The 13,151-nt window shown below is 40.9% G+C and overlaps 1 protein-coding gene across 3 annotated transcripts in view; it reads left to right on the top strand.

The window, feature by feature from the left end:
* WDR37 (WD repeat domain 37) overlaps positions 1 to 13,151 on the top strand; it is a 119,106-nt gene that overhangs the window by 92,769 nt on the left and 13,186 nt on the right. The window lies entirely within an intron of this gene.

Below are 13,151 nucleotides of genomic sequence, written 5' to 3' on the forward strand. Positions count from 1 at the left end.
AGATAAACTTGGGCAGGAGTACATATATAACCATAAACACGGGAGTGATATTAAAAAAAGTAAGAACAGGATTATAGACGGGGAGGAATCAACATGCGAGGGACAACGCATAAAGAAGGGACAGAAAAGGCAAGTACAGAAAACCAACGACGCACTTCACATTCCTCATGGCTCGGCCCTTCCACTTCGGGACCTCGCAGCTCAGAGTAAAGGTGCCCATACACTGTACGATTCTCGTACGAGAATCGCGGGTAATCCCGTTTCTACTGTACGGTCGCACGTCTTCCGTCGAACAAGCAGGCTTGAAAATCCGCCGAGAATCGTATGATTCTCGGCGGGTTAGTGGCCTGCTTGTTCGACAACTGCCAAACGGGCCGGTGTGTGCATGCGCACACTGCCCGTTTGCACTGATCGGAAGCCCGCCCTTCACTGTGGTCATCGGAAAGCCCGCCCCCCAGCGCAAGTACGATCAGCCTGTCCAAGATGGGCAGATCGTACGAGCTTTTAATAAGCTTGCGACCATCGCAAGACAAAGGTTTTGCGATGGTCGTAAAATGTATGGGCACCTTTAGATTCCCTAGAAAAAGCAGGGGAGAAAAATTATCAATCCAGTGGGACCAAATCGCAGTATACTTAGACATGGTGTCAGTTTGCTGAGCAGTGAGGTAAGGGAAAGGGTGGGGGTCTTCCAGGATCTCACTATTACACGTTTGGTAGCTGTTGCATTGGGTGTCAGGGAAGCATGCTTTCAGACACTTGAAGCTGCAGTGGGAAGTGTCAGACAGCTTCTAGGAAAACTGAGAAGACCTTGAAAGTTTGTGTGTGATTTCTTGTCTGTTGACCTGTTGGGTGACACAGGAAGCTACAACAGTGAATAGTACTGGCAATGCGTTGGGACATAGGGATATTATAACAGAAGAGGAGCAGAATGGAACTTCACCTTATGTAGGCAGCACAGTTCACATAATGTGACTTCAATGGGCAGTAATCTTAGATTTCAGCTTGATATGCTTAATGGTCGGTATTGGGACACTAATGGATGCTTCTGGTAAACATCTTGTAGCATAAAATGGTTATAGGTGAACCACAAACTGCTTTTAGTGAAATAAAACACCAAATACATTGAGCTTTGCCCACAAATGAGAACCATTTCTTACATATTAATTTACTTATTGATTCCGTTTGTTTTCAGAGTTGAACTCAATGCATACCTTTTAAAAAAACACTCTTCAATCTGGTTTTGTATCCATTCAGAAATTGATGGGTATCTTAATTTCTTGTAATATTATCCTTTTCTAATCCTCTGCATAGCAGTGCTTAGGCTGAAGACAGAGGGGCAGCACAGTGAGTCAGTCGATGTCTGCTGTGTAGCACAGTGATGTCCATTCTAACAATGGATGCTTCCCAATAGGAGGAGAGAGCAGAGTGATGGCCGGGGCAATGTGCTGATACTCCTTCATTGTCCAGCCACAGGCTAGAGCAAATTCTGGTCTAGGCTTTATTGACCATCTGCAGTGAAGTCTATACTGAGGACTTTGAAAGTGCATTATCCTAACTGTGTATTCTGGTTGGAGTTCCTGGAATTCCAGAAATACTAAACATTCAGAATCCTTTATCTGGGAGAACATTTCACACAAATGTATTTCAGTGCAAATGTGCAGTCAAGGCTCTGATAGACTTGTGCTGAATGCTGGTCCTGTCATCGGCGGCTCGCAGTATTCATTCGGCATGGATGCTGACTGTACTTCGTGAAATACAAGGAGCTTTTCAGTGGTTTATAAAATATCGTCATGATAATATAGCATCGGGCTGCTTATTATTGGAGTGCTTGAGTTTTACAAGAGGTCCATAAATGGTTCAATCCACTAGCGTCACTTCATAGCTATAATATGTACTGTGGGTGTTCTGACCTTTAGGAAGGGGGTCTGATTAGTTTCTAGGCAATTGCAGACATAAATGAACAGTTACAGAAAATCAAGCAATGTACATCATTCCACTGCAGCTTTATGAACATAAAACTATACATGTTCTAGTGTGAATTCTCTGCTCTCTGGTAGAACTTGGAGCAAGCACCAGTGCGGACTCCCAGTTTTAAAGTAGAAGTAAACCACTTTTGTTTTTCCCTAATGTAGAAGTATGCACAGTATACTTGCACATTAATTCACTCTTACCTTACAAGTGTGCTTCCTCCAGTGCTGTAGGATTGATCTTTTGGTCCTCAGCTCTTTCCCCTGCTGCTGCCATCTCCATCGCAGATGCTTCCAGATTTTCAGAGGTCCTCTTTAGCCATTGGGTGGCCACTGATTATGTAACTCCTACACATGCACACAGGAGTTATATCCTTCCCGGCACCCAGCCCATTCACTTCATCCTAAAGTTGCTCTGAATGGATTGAGTGTATACACTGCACTGGGCAAGCGCTGAGCAGTGTGCACAGAAAAAAAAAAATCGTTGTGGGAGAGAGGAAGAATTTTTTGGTGGAAGAGACCTTGCCTCCTTCAGCATATTGTAAACCAGCCTGGTATGCCAATCTGCTCAGCTCATCTGTCCGTACTTTGCACTCAAATTATAAGGCGAACCTGTCGTGTGCTGCACAGTGTTCTTTAGCCCCACTTCCCCATATGCCAAGTGCATACAAGGTGCATGAAGGCTAAGGATTTGCCCCTGGCTGGTTGTTAGGCACTGAAGATGCCTTTGACTGCCTGGGTGTAGATTGGCACTTCTGCTAATCTAGGGATTTTCATATGTTTTTCCTTTTGAACTTTACCTACCGTATATACTCGAGTATAAGCCGAGATTTTCAGCCCATTTTTTTGGCTGAAAAGTGCCCCCCTCGGCTTATACTCGAGTCAGCGCCAGCGCGTCTTCTTACTTACCTCACCGAGCGTCGCGTCACTGCAGCATAATCCCTGAAATATGTTATAACAGTACCTTTTCTTAAAACCTTTGCGTAATGCATCTTAAAATATTATGCTTTTCCACGCTAATCTCGCACAAATGATGGGGCAAACCTGTTCTGTGTAAATACATAGCTTCCCAGGAACAAATAGAACTTGAATAAACATGCAATATGGATTTAAAGTAAAAATCGCAGCTGAGAAAAACAACAATGGGAAAGATGTACTAAAGCTACAATCCTCTCTGTTCTGTTCTAAAGAGTTGGTTCTGCTGATTGCTTATAATTTCTATCTGCTTTTAGGTGCCAGAGTTTGAAGATTACCTTACAAATTTAGCCGAGTTTCCACAATTTCCATATACATTTTCATGTACAAAGGACATTTCCTAAGACCCACCTATGCACTTTAGTTCCCTTTGTAATAAATTTGGATTTAAAACTGTCCTGTAGAGATTCCAATTTATAAATCCATAAGCTTATTACTCGCTTCTAAGTAATACTTTTGAGTTAGAGTGGCCTATCTGAATGAAGATTTGCAGCTGAAATATGACTTCCACGGACTGTGCAAATGCTCGCCTTGCCTTTTCATAATTTCATTGCTACTATATCTTAATAAAGAGCTTTTCTTAAGAGCGCCTGGAGCTGTGCGATAAGGCTCGGGTGCCAGGGCGCTGCAAAGACATGCACACATTTTAACAAGGCTTCAATCTGTCCTGCGTTGGCCCATTAACTAGCCTATTAATATATGATCTGGCACATTGTTTACTGAGGCAGCAAGTCTTTAAATAAAACAAAAAAAGAAAACGATAATGGTTTCATTAAAATAATGCAGATATATTTATGAGTTTGCAATGGCATCTCCAGTTGTCTGTTCTTTGTCCAGCAGATGGCACTCTAACACTGCTGAGAGAGCCTGCAGCGATTAGGTTTTATTAGATCCTTGTAATAAAGGAAGCCAGGAGCGAGGCTGATGTGGTTTGGTAGGTTTGGATAGGCTTACCTTGTTTGCACCTATTAATGAAAGCAAACTGGGTTGCGGGTTTAGGGAGGATCATGGTGCTCGAAGGCTCCAGTGGTTTTAGGAAGGCACAGGGGGTTTTATGCCAAAGGTTAAGGAATTTATCTTGTGTCTTTTATTACCTGTACAAATTACTGCTGCCAGACAAATCTTCTGCCTGTTGTTTCATACTCTGTAAATCCACTATGTAGACATTTACTAGGCTTTGTTTTCTTGGAATTTACAAGGCTGTTTCTTCTAAAAAGTTTGTTTTCCTGTCAGTCTTTGAGCCATAATACTCCATCTGTTCTTGAGCCTACATGGGCTGCATGGCATTCAGAGTTTGCCTTGCCTTAAGGTGGATCTCCAATCAAGACTTTTAAAATAATTTTGGACCGCATGGGGAAGATTAAAACCAGTGTCAACCTGTTATTGTCATCTGTGCCACTTTTACACCTACTTCCTCCCTGGTGACCCAAGTGGAAATGTAAGTTCTTTTGCATAGAAGGAGAGGACCTCCTTCCTTGATGGTTGATGAAGGTGCAAGTGCCCCATTGGTAGGTGCCCCTTCACTTGCTGTTCTGGTGACAACTGTTAAAATAATAATTTGCCCTCCATGTGGAAAGATTTCCTTACTCTTAATATATGACTTCTTCATAGCTACATCTAACCACACACTTTATCAAGGGGAGCACCTTTTAAAAGGAGAAATTGCATGCAGAGGAAAATCTGTAGCCACTATGGTGATATGACTGATGAACTCATTAAGTTTACTTTAAGATGTTTCCAGCATTAATACACATGTGCCCAAACCTTTGAAGCCCATTTCCACCCTTGCGGAGGTATTTTGTAACACAATAAATGTCAGCAAGATACACAGAATGTACATGAACAGGCATATGTAGGTGCTCTATAGGAACACAAACAAACAAGTTTTTTTTTGTTAGCTTTCGCATTTGTCTCCTCAAGGAAATTACTGCCTCTGTGTTTTGCAAGCAATCTGTGTATATTACGACTGAGCTCTCCACCCACATACATTAGTTTTCATAGTGCCCCCCCCCCCAGTGTATTGGGTGCAAAGGCAGAGCAGGTGTTTAGTGATTGTATTACACACAATGACAGGGAAGGGGGCATCAGTTTACAGCCTGCTTTACAATCTGACCCTGGTGTCACGGAGTTTCCTGTGGAGAAAATTTTAGGATTCAGGCCTAATCCTAAACAGCAGGCAGTGGGTAGGTGCAGCATTGACAGCAGGCAGTGGGTAGGTGCAATAGCCATCCTGGTTTTCAAACATGTTCCTAAGATAAAAGTCGTGCGACCTTACGGTAGCAGAGGTCGCAGCCTTCCACACACCTTGCGATAATCGTACGATCGCGGGATTTCCCGCGATTATCGTACGATTATTGCAAGGTGTGTGGGCACCTTAAGAATTACCTCACTGTGTCCTGTGATGTACTCCAAGAATACGATTTGACAGGTATGACAAAATCCTGTTTTATTAATCAATCAGTTTAAATAAGGTTTTAGATTTGTCTAATATCCTATTTTGGTCCAATAGTGGCACTTTCTGCATGAATAGTAGCTGCTTCAGAGGCATTAGATTGCTAGCTTCTTCAAAGAGAAGTCTTGATTGAAAGAGGCTGATCTAAATGGCCGTATTACATTCTAGAGATATACAGTTACAGGAAATAGCAAACATTGGCAGGTCCTCTTTAAAATTAGGAATTCTGAGTCTTCCATACTATGTAAAAAAAAAGCCAAGGGTTTTGTGTTAAAGACGCATAAGATATTGTATGCTCTGCTATTTTCCTGATCAGTTTAAAAGGCCATTCCATTTGTTTCAGTAATTAATTTTTGTTCCTGTACTTTTACTTCTCTTCTCTTCTGACTTTAATTTGATATCTCATTCCCACAATCCCTCGTTTTTGCCATCTGCTTTTCACTTGCTGGTGCTTTAATGTGCGTCGCTCATTTTTCCATTAGAATTTTTGTCACAACTCATTTATTTTATGGGACATTTTGGAATCTGTGTAGCTGTCTGAGATAGAATTGCCTGCCATAGATGAGCAAAGTTTGCCTCTCACTGATCACTTTTACTATTCGAACAGGTAGACATGTCCATCATTTATAAGGTGCCTTTCATGACATCTTCCTTAACTGCCATTGAAAAGAGAGGCGGTGAATGATTATGTATGTGATCTTGATTTGATTCTGCCATCGAGAATTTATGCAAAGGATCTTAAAGGACCTAAAATGAAAATATTTCACAAGAAACATTTTTGAGAGTCAGATATAACAAAGATTATAAAGGTACCCATAGTTGATAAGATAATTGCCTAGTCCAAACAATGGCTTAATTAAGGGGTGTTTAGGTTGCCCTTCTGGGACCCAGATGGGGGGTTCTCTGCAATATGGAAAAAGCCCTTTCCTTTGATTATGTAATGCCATATGAGAGGTCATTAAGGATGCAGCTTGGACATGAAAAAAGAGGTGATGTGCCCATGCTGTGCAAGTCTAGAGGCAGGACGGTAGTTTGCACATTTTGGTTTGGGAAGGTTGCTTATCAGCTGAACTAGAAGTAGCAGAACATAAGATGTCATACTGCAGTTCTTCTCTTCAGTAACCTGTATACAGTCGGATTATTATTAAGTGAGTGTGGCAGACCTCCAATGTTGTAGAGCTGTCACAAATAAGTTGCCAAGCAGCATCAGACTGGTATTCCGAATTATATGTGCAAAAGCCAGATACTGTCAGAGAATGCCTCTTGGTCATTAGTGTTAAAGGATGACTTTTAGGATGACTTTTAGCATATCATAGGATGACTTTTAGCATATCAGGCATGTAAGAGAGCCATCTGTGAACTCTTTACTGCTCCTTTTCAAAGTAGAGTCTATACGTTGGCTGACTCATTGAAAACAATGGAATTCCCATATGGTTGGTATCATGAACTCTGGGGGAAAAAAACTTGACACTTTACTCTTGCAGTGGGTCCCCCTCTGCACTGTCGATGTTAACCGCTTGTTTTGCTAGGAAATAATAAATAAGACAATATATTTACCTCATCTCTTGCTCCCAAAGGCTTCCTTCTCTTTGTACAACTGGTCCCCAGAAGCCGCTTCTCTTTGCTTTCTGACCAGTTACAGCTTTCTGACATTATCCCCTATTGTGCAAGACCAGCAGCTCTGCATTGAATGTTAGGATAGTGAGGGCCTGCCCACAACCAGGACGTAGGACAGTGGAGATGGGAAGGAATAAGGTAAGTATATTGGTTAACTCATCATTCCCCTAGACAAAGCAATTAATCCTTGCAATGCAGAGGGGGGCCCACTGCAAGGGTAAAATTTAAGTTCAGCTTTAAGAAGATTGTGACTGTAATATGAATGTAATCTACATCCTTCTACAAATCCTTACATTTAATACAATAAGAAACATACGGAAAGGAAGTATGTTAACATGTGAAAGTCACATCATAAGTTAATGACCGTCTTTTAAAAGACTACAAAATAAAGTCAAAATGCGCTCTCTTATACTATACTTTCCTTTTATATACCTCCACGTTGAACATTATGCTTTTTTAAATTATCACAATCTTCAGTAGTGTAAAATGTTGTCATTGAAAATTAATTTTAAAATGTTGACAGCTATTCAAAAGTCATGTTGGAACTGCCTTCCATTGAATCAGAGGTTCCAGTAATTGCCTCATTACCATGGATCTTTCATTCAAATTTAGCTTTATTACTCCAATCAATATCTTCTAGTCCTCTCAGTTCTAATATACCCCTGTTCCATTTTACCGATGGTTTTCAAGCTTGTGTTTTGATGAGATTTGTCCTTTGATGTGAAGTTACTAATTGGCTCCTGTCACTTGGTTCAAGCATTTTATTCATTTAAACTTTTTTGTCATTCGCCTAACTCCTGTACGTCCCTATGAGAAAATGAACGTGTGCTGTACCCTAATACCACTGGTTCTTACAAGGTAAAGAAGAGGTCATCTAGAACTGCAGCCTAGAGAATTTTGTGGTTACGCTACTTGATCTAGATGATACTGTTTCCCCAACACTAGAACCTGATCTGTCCACCACTGCATACATTGACATTACCGGCGAAGTGCAGATACCTGTTTGTGCCTGTAAATAACCAGTACTTCCCCTCTCCTCAGCTGCATGATCTGTTTTCTGGCCCCATAGAAGCTGATAGATAAGTATACGGCTAAGGAGTGGGGTAGGATAGCAGAGCCAAGTGGGGAAAGGGGTATTGTGCGTCTTTAATGGTCGAGGCAAATGTGCAGTTATATGCATGTCTTTAAAGTGATATTAAGGTCAAAGGATTTTTCAGCTGTTCCAAATGATAAATCACTTACAATGGATGCTGCTGCTTTGTTAAAATTGTAGTTCCCTGCATGATCAGCTGGCCCTGATATCCTGTTTTAGGGTGCCTCCTTTCCCTTGCAGGATCCTATGGAGCCACCTTTTGTGTGTGCTAGTAAGCTGTGTTTGTACTGTATCTACAAACACACTGGCTCCTCCCTTCTCCTTCTTCCCTTCTCTAAGCTAATAGATAGACAGCTGCTTGAGACGGTGCTGTCCCTTGTGATCTTCTACTCAACAGGAAGTTTAGGGAAGCTGAGATGAAAGAGTTGGAGCCACATGTTCCGAAACATGACGACTTAGTGCTTGGGAAGAAATTTAAAGAAATACGTTGATGGGTAATGTATATTTGATTGATTTGGATTCATTATGGAAAACCCATTTGAGAGCTTAATACTACTTTAAAAATAGATCTTAAATATGAATAATAAGCTGTACTGAGACATGAGATTAAAAAAAACTAGAGTAGATGTTAGTAAAAGTTGTCACAGTTATTATTTTTTCATGGTAAAGTGGAGATCAGGTATCACATTTTGTTTTCTCCCTGGTAATAAATGAGCCTCATGATTTTTGTGGCGTGCAGCAGTGACATTTTCTTGGTGAAGCCTAATTGTGCTCCTTCACAGAAGAGAGGATTAAAATTGACATTTGACAAAGCCAGCACGAGTGCGAAGCCTTCTCCTACTAGTACCATGCTGAGAAAGTTGACAAAAGGTAACGAGATGCTCCTTCCTTCAGGCATCACTTGTATTTTTTGTTTTTTTGGAGATGCTCAGAGGGTGTCTTATTGGTGTACTTGTCTAGTTAGATCTCGTCATCGACACTTTTTAGGAGGTTTAAGACGTTTGCTGGAAAGAGCATAGTTAATTTTGGGACAAAATGCCAACTCTGATCATACCGCATCAGCATTTCATGGTCCAGCATCCTTCCCATCATATATTTTTTTTTTTGTTTTCCCTGTGTGTGTGAAATTTCAGCAGATTGTTATGCAAAACAGTTCTCGGTCTCTGTGTGACTGGGGAGACAGCTGTTAGTCCTAATGAGGAGTGCTAGCATCACAGTATTTCCGTTGATTGAGACCCACAGAGGGAGCAGAATGTTCCAGATCGGGCAGTGGTGTGTGGTGAGAAAGTGCCACGCTGTCAGCTGGAAGTACATGCTCGGCTGCTCCCTACGACAAGATAAATGAGTTTTGCTGGGGTTTGGCAGAGTCTGAATCTTTTCCAGAGGAGAGGAGCATCATACCAAACTCCCAGAGAGACCTGCTGCCTGAAGAGTCTCCAGCCTATACAGAGGCTGCCTCTCTTGCTTCCTCCCCCATTGATCTGCATTGCTTGTCATACCTTTTGAGTTATTAAAATCCTAATGTCTTATAGCATCCCATTAAGACATGGTCCACTGGATGTCCAGTTTTTATGTGATCTAACCTCTGGTTAACCCTCAGACTTTTCTCTAAATGGGTGCCAGATGTAAAGAACTGATCACATTTGCTCTTAGGGTCCCAAGGAATAGAATTTTGCATTCCAGCAGAACAGCGATGAAAGAAATAATGCTTAAACGTTTATATGCAAATTGCTTTGGCTTGCATATTATTGTTGACTCGGGATTCATTTAAAGCCTTCCTACGGTGTTACGTTGTCTGAATTTTTTCCCCCATTCTCTTTTTCTTTATGTGTTGGTTTCCATTTAGGAAGTTGTTCTGACAGTTGTCGTACTCGCATATGTACTGTTTGTTACAGTACAAACCAAATTCATGGAAAGGATTTTATTAAGTTTTTTTTATGGGAGAAGAGGGTTTCCCAAATTTGGTCAGTCTTTTAATACAATCAGTCTTTGCTATGTCATTATGCATGCTTTCTGGTTTACCAAAACTACTACCAACACTACTTAAATATGTGCCGTCTGTCTCTACGCAGGTACTTGGCCCTAAACTTGCACTTTTTTCTGCCGCCCTGAATGTTTTCAATTTGTACAGTTTCTAAGAGCAACACCCTTTTCTATTCTGGGCAAAGTTGTTCAACCATGCCGCCATTGTCACCAGCCTAACTGAGCTCTCCATTATGCTTTCGCTTTCATTTCCAGAAGATGTGCCCTGGAAGTTATTAGCACAGAGTTTGCCTCATGGAAAGTGATGCTGTACCTTCAGACCCTCCTTACACCAGCATTACCGGTATTCATAATACTAACCGTCCATTAAGTAAATGTAACCTTTTGGTTCTCCCCTCTCTTGTGCAAGGACCCTATGTCCCACTAACTAACCTTTATTCACTGGAAAATATTGGTGCCAAAGTCTTGGCACCAAACCAGTTGCTTCCAGTTTTACATATATTTTTTAAGGAAAATGTACCACCACAATGATACATTATTGGCGTTTTTTTGTCTATACTTTCTAGGTTTTAAAAAAAAAAAAAATATATGGAGAACTCAGGCTAGTTAGATAGAATTTTTGATTCAGATTTGAAGAAGTAATCTTTAAAGTGTATATAAACCATAACAAGTTTAGTTCCTTGCTTCTCTTATTTGCATTGTAGCCATCATATCTGACAATTGGTTGCTCTTGGGTTTGTATACACCTAAATTACCAAATCCCAGTGAGAACCAGCTTCTCACCAAGACATTGCCCTCTTCATAGTGCCTAGTATGCTTACACTTTGCAGGTCCAGTCAGCTCTCATCCTCTTCTCTCTGCCACTGGCAGTCATCGCTGGAGGAAATGTCATCTCCCACAAGCGCCATTCACAAGGTGGACATGTATTGCCAAATTGACTCATACCAAAACTTTGATACAAACATTTGCTAAAGAAACTGAAGCTTTGCAGCGGTGTGGCACATTTATACAACTAATGATTCCGCTATGTATTGCTTAACTGCACTAAAAGCTTTTCTTTGTTTAGAATGATTTTAGTATAGTTGCAGCTTGTAATGTATAGTAGTTCAAAGGCACTAGACAATTATCAGAATAGACAATTATCATAAGAAGAAAACACCCTGTGAGCAATGGAGCAGTCACAGCATGCACTGATGGAAAAGGAAGGAGCCTTCCAGCCACCATGTCATGCCCTGGTCACAGTCAGAGGAGACACAAAAACGGTCAGACAAAGGGTGCTGAAGCAATGTGTTCGTAGGAGACTAGGAGTAAGTCCACAGGCACTTCATCATGCTCCACTCATCCAAGTGACGTCAGCAGGTCAGGGATAAAGAAAATCAGAAGTTTCCCTGGGGGCGGTTAAAACCCAAGGTTTTCTGTTTGTATACCATTGGCAGGATTTTCCATTCACTGCATGTCCTGGAGACACAACAGGATCTTAGATCATTGGACCTGTGTTCCTGTTTCTGTGACAACTGACAGATTGTTTTTTTTATAATGATGACAATAGTTTGCCAGGACAAATGGGGTGAATCTACCCAGTTAGGACACAAACATCAGTACCTGGCCAAAACCTGACAGGGGTTCTGAACTTTCCCCTATCCCCCCAAAAATAAACCTTTTTTACTGGAGTGACTCTTTACTGTAACAATCAGTATTGCACAGCGTAGCTTACCATGGGTTTCAAGCAGAAGTCTGAGGACTATATACATACCATCAGATTTTGAGACATGTGATGGAATCAAGATTTATAATTATATAAGTATATTTTAAATTATTAAATAATCACTGGGAATGGGGCATGCAGGTTGCATCCATGGATTGACACGCAGTGTGTGTAACTGTATTCTATTACTTCATGCCATGATCTAGAAAAAGTGCTGATATGACACACTTCCTTTCCCTGCACTATAGTCTACATAGGTCCAGAATTGGCTCCATGGTTCACAGGAATTTTCCCAACAACTGGTCAGCTTCTTTTTAAAGTGCCAGGAGAAAAACTCCACCAGATAGGCAAGTTAAAGGAGAAATGTCTGTGAATTAATAACATGGAGATTGGTCTAATGCAGATTATTACAGTTGCTCTGCTGTGATCCAGAAGTAATACCTGATTACCCCTTCCTGAATTCTTTACTAAAGCTACTGTTTATTCAAATTCAATTTATTCATTCAATACATGGTGCCATTTCTAACAGACACACGCGTTCGTGCACTTGTTCATATTGCAGTGGTCTAGAGCTGCAGCTAACGATTATTTTCAAAATCGATTAGTTAGCCGATTATTAAGTTCAATTAATCGGATATAAAATAAAATACATTTTAAAAAATGGCTCCAGTGATGGGACTGCTAGTTTGTATTGCGATTGTAGTCCATCACAGGAGCAAGCTTGGAGCGGTGGAAGTAAAAAAGAAAAAAAAAAGTGTGGCGTGCAATATAGTGAAATTAAAAGTGTCAAATTATACAACAATGAATGCAGAATGGCACCGGCTATAGAGGACTACAAAACCCAGCAATAGTACATTATAGCTGGCGGTATTCTGCATTGCACTGTATAATGTACTATTGCTGGGTTTTGTAGTCCTCTATAGCTGGTGGTATTCTGCATTGCGCTGTATAATGTACTATTGCTGGGTTTTGTAGTCCTCTATAGCTAGTGGTGTTCGGCACTGCACCACTGTATAATGTATTATTGCTGGGATTTGTTGTAGTCCTCTATAGCTGGTGGTATTCCGCATTGCGCTGTATAATGTATTATTGCTGGGATTTGTATTCCTCTATACAGCGCAATGCAGAATACCACAAGCTATATAGGACTACAACAAATCCCAGCAATACATTATACATACAGTGTATAATGTATTCCTCTATAGCTAATGGTACATTGCTCTGTATAATATACAGTACAGCACAATGTACCATCAGCTATAGAGGAATAAAAATCACAGCAATACATTATAGAGCACCATATGTGGCAAAGTGCAGGCTTACCTGAGCAGTCTTCCAGCAACTTGCTTCTGAGATCGG

The sequence above is a fragment of the Nanorana parkeri genome, unplaced genomic scaffold (assembly GCF_000935625.1).
Source record: "Nanorana parkeri isolate BGI_ZX_2015 unplaced genomic scaffold, ASM93562v1 scaffold145, whole genome shotgun sequence".
Taxonomy (NCBI): Eukaryota; Metazoa; Chordata; class Amphibia; order Anura; family Dicroglossidae; genus Nanorana; species Nanorana parkeri.